Raw genomic sequence first — 21,424 nt, 5'->3', positions numbered from 1 at the left:
TTTCTTTTAATGATTTCCAATAAAAGTGAAGTTTTATGCACCTTCCTTCCCCCCCCCCCCCCCAACATCATCTTTACCATGTTTTTATTTATTTAATCAAATTAATAATTCATATAAAGAAATGAATCAGTAATTAAATAAATAAATACATAAATAAATTCCGTACATTAAATATTAAAGGGGTTATCCAGGAAGAAACGTTTTTTTATATATCAACTGGCTTCAGAAATTTTAACAGATTTGTAAATTTCTTCTATGAAAAAATCTTAATCCTTTCAGTACTTATGAGATTCTGAAGTTAAGGTTTTAAGTGCTCTCTGATGACAAGTGTCTTGGGAACCACCCAGTTTAGAAGCAAATCCCCATAGCAAACCTCTTCTAAACTGGACAGTTCCCGAGACACGTGTCATCAGAGATCACTTAGACAGAAAAGAACAACCTTAACTTCAGAAGCTCATAAGTACTGAAAGGATTAAGATTTTTTAATAGAAGTTATTAACAAATCTGTTTAACTTTCTGGAGCCAGTTGATATATATAAAAAAAGTTTTTTCCTGGAATACCCCTTTAATATATTATTATTATTTAACATTTTTTATAATAATAACATGTTCTCTACATAATAAAGTTTTTTATGTACTAAAATAAAGAAGTCGTATGATATCATTAATTTGTTTCTAAAATACATAAATTAATAAATATAATATTAAATATTTATCTATTATCATTTTCATAATAATACAAATACTTTTTTCAATGTAATAAAATGTTTTTATTAAATAAAGATAGTAAATAATCAATTAATTTATTAAATAAATAAATATGATATACTATTAAATATTAATCTAGCATTGTTATTATTTTTATTTTCATAATAATAAATATGTTTTTTATTTAATAAATAATACATCAATAATTCATATTCAATCATGAATTCATTTATTAAAACCATGAATATAATATTAAATATTACTCTAGTATCATTATTATGTTCATTATTAAACATTAATATTACATATGAAATCATTGTTTGTTTGTTTAATTATTTGTTTATTTATTTATTCATCAGTTTTTTCCTCTATAAACATTGGAAGTAGAACAATGTTTGGTCAACAATTGGCATTTTTAATTATGGCTTTTTTATTCTTAGCCTTTTTTTTTTATCAGTACAAGTCATGTGATTCTTGTGCGACCTATGGATTTCTATTGATGAATTAGGAGAAAAAGACTTCACATGGGATTTTTTTTTTACTTAAAAAAAAATAATAATAATTCCTTACTCACTGTATGGCATTTTTGTGGGCCAGATGTCATGTCGATTTTTGTTTTTTGCGTTTTTTGGCTCAGGGCTAGTTATCATAAATTGCGTCATGTGTGGGTGTTTGTTTGTTTTTCCAGGACATTTGGTCATTTTATTGTCCCATAGACTTCTGTGTCTGTTTTCAGTTTTATTATGTTCTCTGGATTTAGGGGTAAAGTGATTTATTACGTTCTTTGTCATTACCGAATATACAGCAATAACCAGAATTATTCCTGCAGTGAAATCCTATAAATCCCCTTCAGCCCCCCCGCAGATGTCCTAGGATGGTGGAGGCTCTCGTCACTGTGTATCGGTGCAGGACATTTTCTGGGGTTTAAATAAAAGCGAGTTCTCCGCTCATCTTTCCTTTGTTGGGTCATCGGATGTCTTGGGGGGTGTTTTTTTGGCACATGAGGCGTCCAGTTCTAGAACATGCAGATGAAAAGAAGAGGTGTGAACGTGAAATATGCCTCCGCAAGTGAATCCAGCTGCTTTCTGAAGGGCTGACACGGTGAATCCCGGGATAATTTATCATTTCCTGACCCTTCTGCACAGCGGCCATTTCACCTACCAAGACTTTTCCAACATCTTTGGTGTTTTTGTTTTGTTTTGATTGTAAATGATTTTTTTTTTTTTATCTTCTGCTTCTTCTACGTGACATCTAGTGGCCTCCAGTCTTTGAAGGGTTAACAACCTCTCATATCTGATCATCAGACAGACATTTGTCATTTGGTGGGAACCTTCAACAGATATTTTAGTGATTTATGTCAGACCTGTTCTTCAGGTTGGAGATGGGACCAGATGATATCATGTTGCAGGTTCTGGGTCCCCGTCTTATAATACAGTGATCCCTCAAAACATGTTGAGGGATCCGTGCAATGTAAAGTATAGGACGGTGGTCTACAACCTGCGGACCTCCAGATGTTGCAAAACTACAACACCCAGCATGCCCGGACAGCCAACGGCTGTCCGGGCATGCTGGGAATTGTAGTTTTGCAACATCTGGAGGTCCGCGGGTTGAAGACCACTGGTAGAGGAAGTTGTACTCACCTGTCCCCGCTGCCCTGGATGTCGCCGTCCATCGCTGTCCCCGCGTCCCCGGGGTGTCCCTGACGCTCCGGCAAGGCCTCTGCTTCCCCGGCATCCTCGCTCTCCGTCGCCGCCATCACGTCGCTACACACGCCGCTCCTATTGGATGACGGGACGGCGTGCGCAGCAACGTGATGACGACGATGGAGAGCGACGACGATGCAGGGGATCCCGAAGAGGACGCGCCGGAGCCCCGAGGACAGGTAAGTGATCGTCAGCGGACCACACGGGGCACCGTAAACGGCTATCCGGTGGCAGATGAAGCAGTCTGCGCTGCCGGATAGCCGTTTATGCGATGGCCCCGACATACAAAAGCATCGTATATTGATGCTGCCTCTGAGAGGCCATCGTATGTTGAAATGATCGTATGTCGGGGCCATCGTAGGTCGGGGGGGGTCACTGTAGTCACATGTATAGTATAAAACGATGATCGTGCGGCTCTACAGTCACCAGGAATGTGCTCTGCAGATGGTGGAAGTGGAAAAAGCTCATGAAATGCATCTCAGCTGGTAGGAGCCCTCAGCGCTGAAGGGGTTAAGTGACATAGATAATGACCACCACGTTGTGCATATGGATCTGACAAGGTCTTTAAGAAGGTGTAACCCCTGATGTGTGGTCCTCGGGCCCAGCAGCTGTGAGGGGATCACATGCATCGTCTGGTAATATTCTACATGTGTGTAACACAAGTACCAAGAAATCCTCCAATGCTTCTCACTAGTGCAACATCATCGCGGGCCCCTTACAACTCACTCACACTGGTCAGCCATAATATTAAAACAAGTGACAAGTAAATAATACTGGGGGGGATAAGAATACAGGAAATCACATGGTCTGATTTTTTAAAGAATTTATTTGCAAATTATGGTGGAAAATAAGTATTTGGTCAATAACAAAAGTTAATCTCAGGGGGGCGTGGCTTGCCGCCGAAGAAGATGGCCGTTTAGTCCTTGAGCTCCCGCTCCCCGTGGCCTTAAAATTAGCTTAATACAGCACCTTCTCCCCTCCGCTCCATGAGGAAGAATGCCCGGCGCAGATGAGGCACTCACCCACCCGGACCCCTTATTCCCAGCCGGGAACATCGCAAAGTATCTCCGCCAGCCCTCCTCATCGCCGGACTCACCAGGCCCCCTCCTCTGCCTGCGGTTTTGCTCCATGGGGCCTGCGGCAGTGCTCTCAGCCTCCTGTTCCGACCTACCAGATCTCTCCGCTGAGGTCCGGCGAACTCCTCTACAGCTGCGATCCTTGCTGGCTGGAGCTCCAGACCATTCCCTGCGAGACCACGCTTCCTACTGGTGGCCTTCTGCGGAACCCTTCAGTGCTGCAGCTACAGATCCGGCGGTGCTGCTGCCAGGCGCCCTCTGCAGCGGGACTCCTCCTGTGGACCGCAGAGCTCCGGTGAGTGTGTCCCTGGCCCTGCTGCCACCTACACCTGGCTTGCTCCCACAGTCTCCTCCTCTGCCTCTGCAGGCCTCACAGAACCTACCTCCTACAGAGAGTGGGCGGCCATCTTGGGCTGACCTCGTGAGGGGCTCCCCCACTCTTGCTAGAAGTGCCCGCTCACTAGCTGCCGGTGTGCCTTTGACCCCTACGGTGACCTCTCTGGTGCTCTCAGAGGACTGGACTACTCTACCACCTTTGGCCCTTGACCCCTTGCAAAGGGACTCACAGGCTTCTACTCCCCTCCTCAGTGGTTCTCCAAAGCCACAGAGGGCCATGGCTTCTCTTAAACATGCTTTTGGGGCCCCAAAAGTTGTCCTGGTGCAGGGCCCCGCTTCAGTTTCACAGGCCTTGGGGACCACTCGCTCTACCCCTAAGTGCTCTCCCTGGGATGCTGGCCTGGACTCTGACCTAGACTCCTCTGGGGTCCCTGCCCCTACCCCTATTCCTCTAGATTTAACCCCTTAAGGACGCAGCCCTTTTTCACCTTAAGGACTGAGCCCTCTTTCGCAATTCTGACCACCGTCACTTTACGAATTAATAACGCGAAAACGCTTTTACCGAATATTCTTATTCTGAGATTGTTTTTTCGTGACATATTCTACTTTATTTTGGTGGTAAATTTTCGGCGTTACTTGCATCCTTTTTTTGTGAAAAATCCCCAAATTTCATGAAAATTTAGCATTTTTCTAACTTTGCAGCTCTCTAATTGTAAGGAAAACGGATATTCCAAAGAAATTTTATTTTTCTTCACAAATACAATATGTCCACTTTATGTTGGCATCATAAAATGGACATACTTTTGCTTTTTGAAAAAATTAGAGGGCTTCAAAGTAGAGCAGCAATTTTCAAAAATGTCATGAAAATTGCTAAATCTGAAGGGACAGATGTTACAGAACTACAACTCCCAGCATGCCTGGGCAGTCGAGGCATGCTGAAAGTTGTAGTTTGGCAACATCTGGAGGGCTACTGTTTGGGCACCACTGTAACAGTGGTCTCCAAACTGTGACCCTCCAGATGTTGCAAAACTACAACTCCCAGCATGCCCAGACAGCTTTGGCTGTCTGGGCATGCTGGGAGTTGCAGTTTGGCCCCCCTAGTGGTTGCCACAGTAAAGATCGATTTACTTTCACTTTCAATTCCGGCTCCGGTCCCCAACCGGCTAGCGGTGGGGACCGGATTTCCCACGGGCGTATGGATACGCCCTTGGTCCTTAAGGACTCGGAATGCAGGGCGTATCCATACGCCCTGTGTCCTGAAGAGGTTAAGCCAGCTGCTCTCTCAAATTCCCACCAAGGAGGACTTTAAGGCCCTCATCACTGAGGTCAAGGATGCCTGCAGGGCTGAGATTTCTGTGCTCCGCCAGGATCTCCAGCATGTTTCCAACAGGGTAGAGGGTCTGGAGGATGCTCACGATTCCACACGGTCCTATCTTGCTCAATTTCAAGACACAGTTGCTGCCCAATCTACTTTTCTCAGTGATCTGCATTCCCATGTTGAGGACTTGGATAATAGGGGCAGACGTAACAACATTAGGGTCCGTGGGCTTCCTGAAGCCACTCAGGCGGAGGACTTGTATGCTACCCTGGAGGCTTTATTCAATATGATTTTGAGTGAGCATGGATCCCACAGAGTCAAGCTGGACTGTGCTCATAGGGCCCTCCGCCCGACCCACTAATGGTCCCACCCGGGATGTGATTTGCTTTGTTGCTGATTTTCAGATGAAGGAAAGGATCATGGCCAAGTCGCGCTCTCTCAAGAATTTTGACTTTAATGGTGCTCCTATTCAGCTATACCAAGACCTCTCCTGGATCACCCTACGCAAGAGGAGGATGCTTCAGCTGCTCCTGTCATTTTACCATTAGTCCACTGATTTTCCCGGGACTTTGTGTTTATTGCTCTTCCTCATCTAATGCTACTTATTTGACATGCTTTAGGTGTTAAATGATTATTTAGCATATATTTGTTTGCTATTATTGTTTTTTTTTCTCTTGCCTGGCTTCTAGACGGGACCCTTCCTGGACCTGAGTTGTCTCTTCTGGAGCTTGCTTCTACTTCCCCCTCTGAGGCCATGACAACTGTTGGGTTGTTGGTTGTATCATTGATTGTCTTGTTTTATCCCAACTTTATGGTCTCCTCTATGGCTCTAGAGCCATTGGTTTATTTACACTCATGTTTCCCCTTTGTGGTCTTCTTAGTGTTTTTGCTTCTTTGTCCTCTGATCCCTCCTTTCGTCTTTTGTTTTGTCATCTTTTTCTTCTGTTTATCTCCTCTATTTTCTTCTCTCCCTCTAGGTCCAGATGGCTGCCGCAGTGGTTTCCCTAGCTCCCTCCCTTTCCCTTGACTGCATTAACCATCCTTCTGATCGCTCCTTTACCTTCTACTCACATCCTCATAAACTCCACACAAGTATTGATTATTTCTTTGGCAACCTCCCTATGGTCCGTATGCTTTCCTTTGCCTCTCTGGAACCTATTTCCTGGTCTGACTATAGCCCAGTTCTTCTTTCTTTTTCCCCTTTCTCCTCCTCTCCTTGCTGCTGTCACTGGCGCCTCAATGATTCCTTGCTTAAATCCCTGCCTTCCCGGGATTCGATCCGGGCGAGCACACTTGAATATTTTGCTAGTAATGAATGCTCTGTGTCTTTTCCGTTGATATTATGGGAGGCCCATAAGGCAGTGGTCAGAGGTTATTGTATTGCTGTGGGCTCTAGACTGAAACGTAACGCCATGGCACGCTCCCGGGAACTCCGGTCTCAGATAACCCATCTAGAAACTCTTCTTCTGACCTCTCCCTCTCTCTTGGTGCTGAGGTGTTTACTTGCTACTCGGTCCCAGTTAAGTGATTTAGCCCTCTATAAAGTTGAAAGTCAATTACTTTATGCTAAGCAATGTTTCTACGAAATGGGCAATAAGGCTCACACTATGTTGGCGAGGCGACTACGGGACCGTGCAGCCGCCCAGGCCCCCTCTGCTCTGAGAGATTCCTCTGGTATCCTTCAGCATCATCCTGAAGCTATTTCTTGCCTTTTTTTTTACTACTGCTCTCAGCTTTACTCCCTTCCCTCTCAGCTTTCTTCGGACCTGGGTGAGTGTACTGCGGAACTCAACTCCTTACTCTCTCACTGTAGTTTGCCGACACTTTCCGCAGCTGACCGAGAGACTTTGAATGCACCCATAACCCTTGAGGAGCTTTCTCAAGTCCTCAAGACTCTTCCCGCGGGGCACTCCTCGAGCCCAGACAGTTTCACTTATCTGTACTATAAAACCTTTTCCTCCATTCTCCTTCCTAGGTTGGTCTCTCGTTTTAACTCTTTTATGGGGGGGAGGCTATCCCGCAGACTTTTCTCTATTCCTCGATTACACTGATCCCCAAACCTGGTAAGGATCCCCATGATTGCTCCAGCTACAGACCCATTGCCCTTCTTAATTATGTTTTAAAGCTGTTCTCCAAGGAGTCGGTGAACCGCCTCTGCTGCTTTCTCCCTGCCTTTGTACACAAGGATCAGGTTGACTTTATTCCATGCCAGCAAGGTGGTGATAACACAAGAAAGGTAGTGGATCTCATAGATGTCACTCGAAGGTTGGATCAAGCGCTGATTCTGAGCTTGGATGCTGAAAAAGCCTTTGATAGGCTGAGTTGGCCGTTCTTGTTTGCCAAAAAATTGTCATCTCCGGTAATTTCCTCACTGCACTTCGGGGTCTCTACTCCTCTCCCACTGCCTCCCTTAAACTACCTCAAACTTCTTCCCCAACCTTTCCTTTATTTAATGGTATTAGACAAGGGTGCCCGCTCTCCCCCTTGATCTTTGCTTTATGCATAGAACCTCTTGTGGCAATGATCCGGGGGGATCCCGACATCTCGGGCGTAGCTTTACATGGTAGGGATTTTAAGATCTGCCTTTTCGCTGATGATGTTTTGCTCACCCGTACCAATCCTTTATTATCTCTGCCTTCTCTGTACAAACTCCTCCATGCTTATGGACAAATTTCTGGCTATATGGTTAACCTTTCTAAGTCTGAAGCTATGCCTCTTAATCTCCCACCCCCCTTGACTTCTCTTCTCCAGGCTAATTACTCCTTTCGGTGGTCCCCCTCTGCTATTAAATATTTGGGTGTGTCCCTCTCTACCTACTACTCCTCCTTATTTTCAGTTAATTGTTAATTTCCCTGCTCTTTTTCAGGAATTGTGTGCCTTAATGGAAAAATGGAGGTCTCAGTTTATTTATTTTTTTCAGTCTTATTGTGACACTGAAAATGACCATCCTCCCTAAATTGCTCTACTTTTTTGAGACGCTGCTGGTACGGGTCCCCCGCTCTTTTCAGTTGGCTATTTTCCGGTTTATATGAGATGCTAAGCGCCACTGTCTCCCTATATCCATTATGCTTGCTAGTAAGTTTATGGGGGGGATTGGGTGTCCCTGACATAGTCAAATCCTACTGGGCTGCCCATTAATGCCACTTGGTAGCATGGTCTACTTATCATGCTTACAGTAAATGGATGGAATTGGAGAAATTGTGGCTGGCCCCGATTCACCCTAATTCTCTCCTATGGGCTTTTCCCCTCCCTTCCCCAGGGTGCCCCCTTTTAGGTCCAATGTTGTTCTCCCGCTATGTATGGACTTACTGCTCTAGACGGTTTAGACTTCTTTCCTCTTTCTCTCCATTACAGTCTTTCCTGTACCATCCTAACTTCTCTCCAGGACTGTCCTTGGGTATGGTTAGGGAATGGGGATCTAGAAGTCTTTTTTGCTGAGCCGATGTGGTTGATCCCCTTACTCATTCTCTACTGCCTTTTTGATCAATTGGTGGCTCGTAGGGAACTTCCTTCCTCTGAGGAAGCCCATTATATTCAGCTTCGCCATTTCTTGTCTTCTCAGTCAGGCTCGTTGACAGTGTCTTTACCCACGGGCTTTGAGAGGCTGTGTAGGGGTGGCCCCCAGGTGAAGGGATTGCTCTCTAGTATTTATTCCTTTTTGTTGTCTCCTTCTGATGGCCCTCCCCCTTCACATCGCTATATGAGCCACTGGGAGGATCTTCAGACTACAATTTCTATCCCTCAATGGCATATCATCTGGGAGCGGGCTGCTAAGACCTCTATTTGTACGGCCTATAAAGAAACACAATTTAAGATGCTCATGGGCTGGTATAACACTCTGGTTCTTTTGAATAAGTTGAATCCATATATCCCTCCCCAGTGTTGGCGATGTGGTGTGGGCCTGGGTACTATTTCCATATTTTCTGGTCCTGACCGCTGATAGTTCCTTTTTGGGCCTAAGTTCGGCGAATGATTCATGCAGTCCTCAGAGTTCTAGTCCCCCTGGACCCTAAGGTCTTCCTCCTGCATCTCTCCACCAGGGACTTGCCGAAAAAGCCTTTCAAGCTTTTCCAGCACATAGTCCTATTTATGTAGAGACCACTGTGGTACTCAGCACAAGTGGCCAAAATCATTAAAAACAAAAAGCTAGCATTTAGTGATTATAAAACAACCCAGAGCAATGAAGATAGGGAAATCTACAAGATTAGGCAGAAAGAGGCCAAGCAAGTTATAAGAACTTCTAAAGCACAGGCAGAAGAAAAACTAGCTCAGTCTGTGAAAAAAGTGGATAAGACATTCTTCAGATATAGAAATGAAAAAAGGAAATGAAAACAAGGAACAACTAAATTAAAAACAAAGGAAGGGAAGGTATGTAAAAGAGAAGAAAGGGCTAGCCGACTGCCTTAATAAATACTTCTGTTCAGTTTTTACAGAAGAAAAAGAAGGAAATGGACCTCAATTAGGGAGGAAGACTTATGAATCATTTGATGCTTGTGTCTTTACAGAGGAAGAGGTTCTACATTTGCTGTCTAAAGTGAAGATAAATAAGTCACATGGGCCTGATGGGATGCACCCAAAATTGTTAAAAGAGCTTAGTGGTGAGCTAGCAAAACTGTTAACAGATTTATTTAACCAATCACTGGTAACAGGAGTCGTCCCGGAAGATTGGAAGTTGGCAAAGGTTGTACCCATTCACAAGAAAGGTAGTGGGGAGGAATCAAGCAACTATAGGCCAGTAAGTCTGACATCAATAGTAGGAAAATTAATGGAAACCCTACTAAAGGATGATCTGTTGAAGTTCCGGAATGGAAAGAAACAGCTGTAATCATCAACGCACTAGCATCAAGCACACCGGTACGGCGAGAAGCCGCTTTACCTGCACAAACCTAGGAATAAAGAAGAAGCTTTGAAGTAATGGTGAGTCGCCTGTGAATTTCTTTCTACGAACTGTCCTACTAAAGGATAGGATTGTGGAACATCTAAAATCCCATGGATTGCAAGATGAAAAACGACATGGGTTTACTTCAGGAAGATCATGTCAAACAAATCTTATTGATTTTTTTTTAATGGGTGACTAAAATAATAGATGGCGGAGGGGGCAGTAGACATCGCATATCTAGCTTTTAGTAAGGCTTTTGACACTGTCCCACATAAAAGACTTATCGATAAACTATAGTCATTGAGCTTGGACTCCCATATTGTTGAGTGGATTAGACAGTGACAGACAACAGAGGGTTGTAGTCAATGGAGAATATTCAGAGCAAGGTCTTGTTACCAGTGGGGACCTCAGGGATCTGTACTGGGACCAATTTTGTTTCATATCAGTGATATCGCAAAAGGTCTCGATGGTAAGGGATTGGTCTTTTTGCTGATGACACAAAGATATGTAACAGGGTTGATGTTGCTGGAGGGATCCGCCAAATGGAAAAGGATTTAGGAAAACTAGAAGAATGGTCAGAACTCTGGCAACTGAAATATAATGTGGATAAGTGCAAGATAATGCACCTGGGGCGTAAAAACCCTCAGGCAGAATATAGAATATTTGACACAGTCCTGAGCTCAGTATCTGAGGAGAGGGATTTAGGAGTAAGTATTTATTATATCACTATACTGCTCCTCCTCCATCTATTATTATATCACTATACTGCTCCTCCTCCATCTATTATTATATCACTATACTGCTCCTCCATCTATTATTATATCACTATACTGCTCCTCCTCCATCTATTTTTATATTACTATACTGCTCCTCCATCTATTATTATATCACTATACTGCACCCAGGGGCGGACCCTTTGTTTGGCACCCCCCCCCCCCCCCACACACACACACACACGCACCCCCCCCCCTTAATTACACCCCCTCCCTCCCCCAGGGGCAGACTGACAACACTCGGGGCCCCCAGAACAAAAAATAGGCAAGGGCCCCTGCTAGGCTCTGCAGCTCGTCAATCTTCGGCAACGCTCCTATTCCACCCAAATCCCACACACAATAAATGTAAATTTATATACCATACGCACTGGCGTATAACACGCACTGGCGTATAACACGCACCCCCATTTTAACAGAGAAATTTAAGTAAAAAAAAATAAAATGTAAAATAAATGACTTGGACTAAATGCCACATCATCCCCCCAACTTCGTTTTCTTCTGCACCTGTTTGGTCCCCTCCAGTGCCACATCATTCCTTCCCTTTTATCAGTCCCTGTGCCACATTTACTCCTCTCATCGCCACCCCCCATGTCTCATCATCCCCCCCTTGTCTCATCATTTCCCCCTGTCATAGACCACCACTAGCCATACAGACATTAAGCATTTAGTGCCTCCCCCACCATCATTTCCCCCTGTCTCATCATGTCCCCCATCATTCCCCCCTCATCATGTCCCCACCCTGTCTCATCGTCCCCCACCCTGTCTCATCATGTCCCTCATCATACCCTCTCATCATACCCCCACCCTGTCTCATCATGTCCCTCATCATTCCCCCCTCATTATCCCCCCACCCTGCCTCATCATCCCCCCCTTCATCATTTCCCCCTGTCTCATCCAACCATCATTCTCCCCCTTATCATTTGCCCGTCTCATCATCCCCCCATCATTCCCCCCCCTCATCATTTCCCCGTCTCATCATCCCCCCATAATGTTCCTCCTATGGCATCCAGTGGTCTTCAACCTGCGGACCTCCAGATGTTGCAAAACTATAACTCCCAGCATGCCCAGACAGCCAACTTCTGTCCGAGCATGCTGGGAGTTGTAGTTTTGCAACATCTGGAGGTCCGCAGGTTGAAGACCACTCTTCCCCTTTCCTTACTTGTCTGCGCTTCGGCTGTCTTGCGGGGTCAGTGAAGCAGATGAGTTATGTCCTCTCCCGGCTTCTCTGTGCGGCATCAGGGATGTCACTTTTCGGCTGCGACTACAGGAAATGAAAAGTGACATCAGTGATGCCGCACAGAGAAGCTGGCAGAGGATGTCACTCATCTGCTTCACTGACCCCGCAAGACCCTCCGCCTGACCTGCCGAAGCGTAGCCAGGTAAGGAAAATAAACAAAACTATAAAAAACAGGAAAAGGGGGAATGACAGTACCTGTGGATAGTGTGGGAGAAAACAAGTGACAGAGCAGGGAGGAGACGCCGCTGGTCACTGATTTAAAGTGGCCGCGGCCGTGCTGTTAACACTTAACAAGCAGACGCTGCTGCGGCCGCTTTAAATCAGTGACCAGAAGATTTATCGGCGTATAAAACGCAGGCAGACTTTTTGCCTTAAATTTAAGTTTTAAAAGTGCGTGTTATACGCCGATAAATACGGTATGTAAGAAACACTTTAAAGTAGGTAAATTTCAATGACCAATAATACTGGTATACAAGGAGTAAATATATACCACCACACAATAACTGAATAATACCGCCATACTGTACTGAATAAAACCACTATACACAGACCAATATACTATAAAGAATCTGTATACAATATTAGTGATTATATACAGGACCATATGGCGGTAGATATCAGCTGTACACAGGATCTGTATACCATATAAGTGATTACAGTTACATTTTGGGACTCACAATTATGTATTTTCTGATCAGCGGCGTCCTCTTTCCTTTTCTTCTCCATCTGGATAAGACCGCCATGTGGATCTCTTAACATCTGCAGGAAAAACATGTCAGACTCTGCATATATTCAGTGCCCTCCTCTACACAATCTTTCCATCTATATGCCCACAAACTGTAATAATGCCCTCCATGGTGTCCTGCACAGTAACCCCTTGGTGTCATGCACCCCCCCCTCTCCCTCCCTTTCCCATAGGTATGTGTAGTGCACCCCCCATTCTCCCTCCTTTTCCCATAAGTATATGCAGAGCACCCTCCCCCTCTCCCTCCCTTTCCCATAGGTATATACAGAGCACCCCCCTTTCCCTCCCTTTACCATACGTATATACAGAGCACCCCCCTCTCTCCCTCCCTTTCCCATAGGTATATACAGAGCACCCCCCCTCTCCCTCCCTTTCCCATAGGTATATACAGAGCACCCCCACTCTCCCATACGTATATACAGAGCACCCCCCTCTCCCTCCCTTTCCCATAGGTATATACAGAGCACCCCCCCCACTCCCTCCCTTTCCCATAGGTATATACAGAGCACCCCCCCTCCCTCACTTTCCCATAGGTATATACAGAGCAACCCCCCCTCTCCCTCCCTTTCCCATAGGTATATACAGAGCACCCCCCTCTCTCCCTTCCCATAGGCATATACAGAGCACCCCCCCCTCCCTCCCTTTCCCATAGGTATATGCAGAGCACCCCACCCTCTCCCTCCCTTTCCCATAGGTATATCCAGAGCACCCTCCCTCTCCCTCCCTTTCCCATATGTACATACAGAGCACTCCCTCCCTTTCCCATAGGTATATACAGAGCACCCCCCCACTCCCTCCCTTCCCCATAAGTATATACAGAGCACCCCCCCCCTTCCCCATAGGTATAGGCAGGTTTAATAAAATAAAAAAGGATGCTCACCGGATATCCCACACAGCGATCTCCTCAGCTGCAGGGCCCGCGTCTTCTCCCCTCCACAGTACAGGCACCGGATGAGTGACATAACCGGCGCCTGTACTGCGTGCTGCGTGGGCGGAGGTCACGTCTCCCCTGTGTAGCTTCAGATGCAGCTCACACAGAGGGGACGCCTTCTCCTGTATGTGCGTGTATCGCGCATACAGGAGAATGTAGCGCTGTCTGCTGGGGATCTGGGACGAGTGTCCCAGATCCTCAGTATTGCGGTGGCGGTTCTGTCCACCCCTGGTACCCCCCTTGAGAGTGGCACCTGGGGCAGACCACCCCCCCACCCCCCCTTGGTACGCCACTGACTGTACCTCCATCTATTATTATATCACTATACCGCTCCTCCATCTATTATTATATCACTATACTGCTCCTCCATCTATTATTATATCACTATACTGCTCCTCCTCCATCTATTATTATATCACTATACTGCTCCTCCTCCATCTATTATTATATCACTATACTGTTCCTCCTCCATCTATTATTATATCACTATACTGCTCCTCCTCCATCTATTATTATATCACTATACTGCTCCTCCATCTATTATTATATCACTATACTGCTCCTCCATCTATTATTATATCACTATACTGCTCCTCCATCTATTATTATATCACTATACTGCCCCTCCATCTATTATTATATCACTATACTCCTCCTCCATCTATTATTATATCACTATACTGCTCCTCCTCCATCTATTATTATATCACTATACTGCTCCTCCTTCATCTATTATTATATCACTATACTGTTCCTCCTCCATCTATTATTATATCACTATACTGCTCCTCCTCCATCTATTATTATATCACTATACTGCTCCTCCATCTATTATTATATCACTATACTGCTCCTCCATCTATTATTATATCACTATACTGCTCCTCCATCTATTATTATATCACTATACCGCTCCTCCATCTATTATTATATCACTATACTGCTCCTCCATGTATTATTATATCACTATACTGCTCCTCCCCATCTATTATTATATCACTATACTGCTCCTCCATCTATTATTATATCACTATACTGCTCCTCCTCCATCTATTATTATATCACTATACTGCTCCTCCTCCATCTATTATTATATCACTATACTGCTCCTCCATCTATTATTAAATCACTATACTGCTCCTCCCCCATCTATTATTATATCTCTATACTGCTCCTCCTCCATCTATTATATCACTGTACTGCTCCTCCTCCATCTATTATTATATCATTATACTGCTCCTCCATCTATTATTATATCACTATACTCCTCCTCCTCCATTATTATATCACTATACTCCTCCTCCTCCATCTATTATTATATCACTATACTCCTCCTCCTCCATCTATTATTATATCACTATACTGCTCCTCCATCTATTATTATATCACTATACTCCTCCTCCTCCATCTATTATTATATCACTATACTCCTCCTCCATCTATTATTATATAACTATACTGCGCCTACTCCATCTATTATTATATCACTATACTGCTCCTACTCCATCTATTATTATATCACTATACTGCTCCTCCTCCATCTATTATATCACTATACTGCTCCTCCTCCATCTATTATTATATCATTATACTGCTCCTCCTCCATCTATTATTATATCACTATACTGCTCCTCCATCTATTATTATATCACTATACTGCTCCTCCTCCATTTATTATATCACTATACTGCTCCTCCTCCATTTATTATATCACTATACTGCTCCTCCATCTATTATTATTTCACTATACTGCTCCTCCTCCATCTATTATTATATCACTATACTGCTCCTCCATTTATTATATCACTATACTGCTCCTCCATCTATTATTATATCACTATACTGCTCCTCCTCCATTTATTATATCACTATACTGCTCCTCCATCTATTATTATATCACTATACTGCTCCTCCTCCATCTATTATTATATCACTATACTGCTCCTCCTCCATCTATTATTATATCACTATACTACTCCTCCTCCACCTATTATTATATCACTATACTGCTCCTCCATCTATTATTATATCACTATACTGCTCTTCCTCCATCTATTATTATATCACTATACTACTCCTCCTCCATCTATTATTATATCACTATACTGCTCCTCCTCCATATATTATTATATCACTATACTGCTCCTCCATCTATTATTATATCACTATTACTGCTCTTCCTCCTTCTATTATTATATCACTATACTGCTCCTCCATCTATTATTATATCACTATACTGCTCCTCCTCCTTCTATTATTATATCACTATACTGCTCCTCCATCTATTATTATATCACTATACTGCTCTTCCTCCATCTATTATTATATCACTATACTACTCCTCCTCCATCTATTATTATATCACTATACTGCTCCTCCTCCATATATTATTATATCACTATACTGCTCCTCCATCTATTATTATATCACTATACTGCCCCTCCTCCATCTATTATTATATCACTATACTGCCCCTCCTCCATCTATTATTATATCACTATACTGCCCCTCCTCCATCTATTATTATATCACTATACTGCTCCTCCTCCATATATTATTATATCACTATACTGCTCCTCCATCTATTATTATATCACTATACTGCTCCTCCATCTATTATTATATCACTATACTGCTCCTTCATCTATTATTATATCACTATACTGCTCCTCCATCTATTATTATATCACTATACTGCTCCGCCATCTATTATTATATCACTATACTGCCCCTCCTCCATCTATTATTATATCACTATACTGCTCCTCCTCCATCTATTATTATATCACTATACTGCTCCTCCTCCATCTATTATTATGTCACTATACTGCTCCTCCATCTATTATTATATCACTATACTGCCCCTCCTCCATCTATTATTATATCACTATACTGCTCCTCCTCCATCTATTATTATATCACTATACTGCTCCTCCATCTATTATTATATCACTATACTGCTCCTCCATCTATTATTATATCACTATACTGCTCCTCCATCTATTATTATATCACTATACTCCTCCTCCATCTATTATTATATCACTATACTGCTCCTCCTCCATCTATTATTATATCACTATACTGCTCCTCCATCTATTATTATATTCACTATACTGCTCCTCCTCCATCTATTATTATATCACTATACTGCTCCTCCTCCATCTATTATTATATCACTATACTGCTCCTCCATCTATTATTATATCACTATACTGCTCCTCCATCTATTATTATATCACTATACTGCTCCACCATCTATTATTATATCACTATACAGCTCCTCCTCCATCTATTATTATATCACTATACTGCTCCTCCATCTATTATTATATCACTATACTGTTCCTCCTCCATCTATTATTATATCACTATACTGCTCCTCCATCTATTATTATATCACTATACTGCTCCTCCATCTATTATTATATCACTATACTGTTCCTCCATCTATTATTATATCACAATACTGCTCCTCCATCTATTATTATATCACTATACTGCTCCTCCTCCATCTATTACTATATCACTATACTGCTCCTCCTCCATCTATTATTATATCACTATACTGCTCCTCCATCTATTATTATATCACTATACTGCTCCTCCTCCATCTATTATTATATCACTATACTGCTCCTCCTCCTTCTATTATTATATCACTATACTGCTCCTCCTCCTTCTATTATTATATCACTATACTGCTCCTCCTCCATCTATTATTATATCACTATACTGCTCCTCCATCTAATATTATATCACTATACTGCTCCTCCATCTATTATTATATCACTATACTGCTCCTCCCCCATCTATTATTATATCACTATACTCCTCCTCCATCAATTATTATATCACTATACTGCTCCTCCTCCATCTATTATTATATCACTATACTGCCCCTCCTCCATCTATTATTATATCACTATACTGCTCCTGCATCTATTATTATATCACTATACTCCTCCTCCATCTATTATTATATCACTATACTGCTCCTCCATCTATTATTATATCACTATACTGCCCCTCCTCCATCTATTATTATATCACTATACTGCTCCTCCATCTATTATTATATCATTATACTGCACCTCCATCTATTATTATATCACTATACTCCTCCTCCATCTATTATTATATCACTATACTGCTCCTCCTCCATCTATTATTATATCACTATACTGCCCCTCCTCCATCTATTATTATATCACTATACTGCTCCTCCATCTATTATTATATCACTATACTGCTCCTCCTCCATCTATTATTATATCACTATACTGCACCTCCATCTATTATTATATCACTATACTGCTCCTCCTCCATCTATTATTATATCACTATACTGCCCCCTCCATCTATTATCATATCACTATACTGCTCCTCCACAATCTATTATTATATCACTATACTGATCCTCCTCCATCTATTATTATATCACTATACTCCTCCTCCATCTATTATTATATCACTATACTGCCCCTCCATCTATTATTATATCACTATACTGCTCCTCCATCTATTATTATATCACTATACTGCTCCTCCTCCATCTATTATTATATCACTATACTGCACCTCCATCTATTATTATATCACTATACTGCTCCTCCTCCATCTATTATTATATCACTATACTGCTCCTCCTCCATCTATTATTATATCACTATACTGCTCCTCCTCCATCTATTATTATATCACTATACTGCTCCTCCTCCATCTATTATTATATCACTATACTGCTCCTCCTCCATCTATTATTATATCACTATACTCCTCCTCCATCTATTATTATATCACTATACTGCTCCTCCTCCATCTATTATTATATCACTATACTGCACCTCCATCTATTATTATATCACTATACTGCTCCTCCTCCATCTTTTATTATATCACTATACTGCTCCTCCTCCATCTATTATTATATCACTATACTGCCCCTCCATCTATTATATTACTATACTGCTCCTCCATGTATTATTATATCATACTGCACCTCCATCTATTATTATATCACTATACTGCTCCTCCATCTATTATTATATCACTATACTGCTCCTCCTCCATCTATTATTATATCACTATACTGCCCCTCCATCTATTATATTACTATACTGCTCCTCCATCTATTATTAATATCACTATACTGCTCCTCCATCTATTATATCACTATACTGCTCCTCCATCTATTATTATATCATTATACTGCTCCTCCTCCATCTATTATTATATCACTATACTGCTCCTCCTCCATCTATTATTATATCACTATACTGCTCCTCCTCCATCTATTATTATATCACTATACTCCTCCATCAATTATTATATCACTATACTGCCCCCTTCCATCTATTATATCACTATACTGCTCCTCCATCTATTATTATATCACTATACTGCTCCTCCATCTATTATTATATCACTATACTGCTCCTCCTCCTTCTATTATTATATCACTATACTGCTCATCCTCCATCTATTATTATATCACTATACTGCTCCTCCTCCATCTATTATTATATCACTATACTGCTCCTCCATCTATTATTATATCACTATACTGCTCCTCCTCCATCTATTATTATATCACTATACTGCTCCTCCTCCATCTATTATTATATCACTATACTGCTCCTCCATCTATTATTATATCACTATACTGCTCCTCCTCCATCTATTATTATATCACTATACTGCTCCTCCATCTATTATTATATCACTATACTCCTCCATCAATTATTATATCACTATACTGCTCCTCCTCCATCTATTATTATATCACTATACTGCTCCTCCATCTATTATTATATCATTATACTGCATCTCCATCTATTATTATATCACTATACTGCTCCTTCATCTATTATTATATCACTATACTGCTCCTCCATCTATTATTATATCACTATACTGCTCCTCCATCTATTATTATATCACTATACTGCCCCTCCTCCATCTATTATTATATCACTATACTGCTCCTCTATCTATTATTATATCACTATACTGCTCCTCCATCTATTATTATATCACTATACTGCTCCTCCATCTATTATTATATCACTATACTGCCCCTCCTCCATCTATTATTATATCACTATACTGCTCCTCTATCTATTATTATATCACTATACTCCTCCTCCATCTATTATTATATCACTATACTGCTCCTCCATCTATTATTATATCACTATACTCCTCCTCCATCTATTATTATATCACTATACTGCTCCTCCATCTATTATTATATCACTATACTGCTCCTCCATCTATTATTATATCACTATACTGCCCCTCCTCCATCTATTATTATATCACTATACTGCTCCTCTATCTATTATTATATCACTATACTCCTCCTCCATCTATTATTATATCACTATACTGCTCCTCCATCTATTATTATATCACTATACTCCTCCTCCATCTATTATTATATCACTATACTGCTCCTCCTCCATCTATTATTATATCACTATACTCCTCCTCCATCTATTATTATATCACTATACTGCTCCTCCTCCATCTATTATTATATCACTATACTGCTCCTCCTCCATCTATTATTATATCACTATACTCCTCCTCCATCTATTATTATATCACTATACTGCTCCTCCATCTATTATTATATCACTATACTGCCCCTCCATCTATTATCATATCACTATACTGCTCCTCCACAATCTATTATTATATCACTATACTCCTCCGCCATCTATTATTATATCACTATACTGCTCCTCCATCTATTATTATATCACTATACTGCTCCTCCTCCATCTATTATTATATCACTATACTCCTCCTCCATCTATTATTATATCACTATACTGCTCCTCCATCTATTATTATATCACTATACTGCTCCTCCTCCATCTATTATTATATCACTATACTCCTCCTCCATCTATTATTATATCACTATACTGCTCCTCCATCTATTATTATATCACTATACTGCTCCTTCTCCATCTATTATTATATCACTATACTCCTCCTCCATCTATTATTATATCACTATACTGCTCCTCCATCTATTATTATATCACTATACTGCCCCTCCTCCATCTATTATTATATCACTATACTGCCCCTCCTCCATCTATTATTATATCACTATACTGCTCCTCCTCCATCTATTATTATATCACTATACTGCCCCTCCTCCATCTATTATTATATCACTATACTGCTCCTCCTCCATCTATTATTATATCACTATACTCCTCCTCCATCTATTATTATATCACTATACTGCTCCTTCTCCATCTATTATTATATCACTATACTCCTCCTCCATCTATTATTATATCACTATACTGCTCCTCTATCTATTATTATATCACTATACTGCTCCTCCATCTATTATTATATCACTATACTCCTCCTCCATCTATTATTATATCACTATACTGCTCCTCCATCTATTATTATATCACTATACTGCTCCTCCATCTATTATTATATCACTATACTGCTCCTCCTCCATCTATTATTATATCACTATACTGCTCCTCCATCTATTATTATATCACTATACTGCTCCTCCTCCTTCTATTATTATATCACTATACTCCTCCTCCATCTATTATTATATCACTATACTCCTCCTCCATCTATTATATCACTATACTCCTCCTCCATCTATTATTATATCACTATACTGCTCCTCCATCTATTATTATATCACTATACTGCTCCTCCATTTA

This window comes from Hyla sarda, chromosome 8 (assembly GCF_029499605.1).
Source record: "Hyla sarda isolate aHylSar1 chromosome 8, aHylSar1.hap1, whole genome shotgun sequence".
Lineage (NCBI taxonomy): Eukaryota > Metazoa > Chordata > Amphibia > Anura > Hylidae > Hyla > Hyla sarda.
This window is presented reverse-complemented; position numbering follows the sequence as displayed.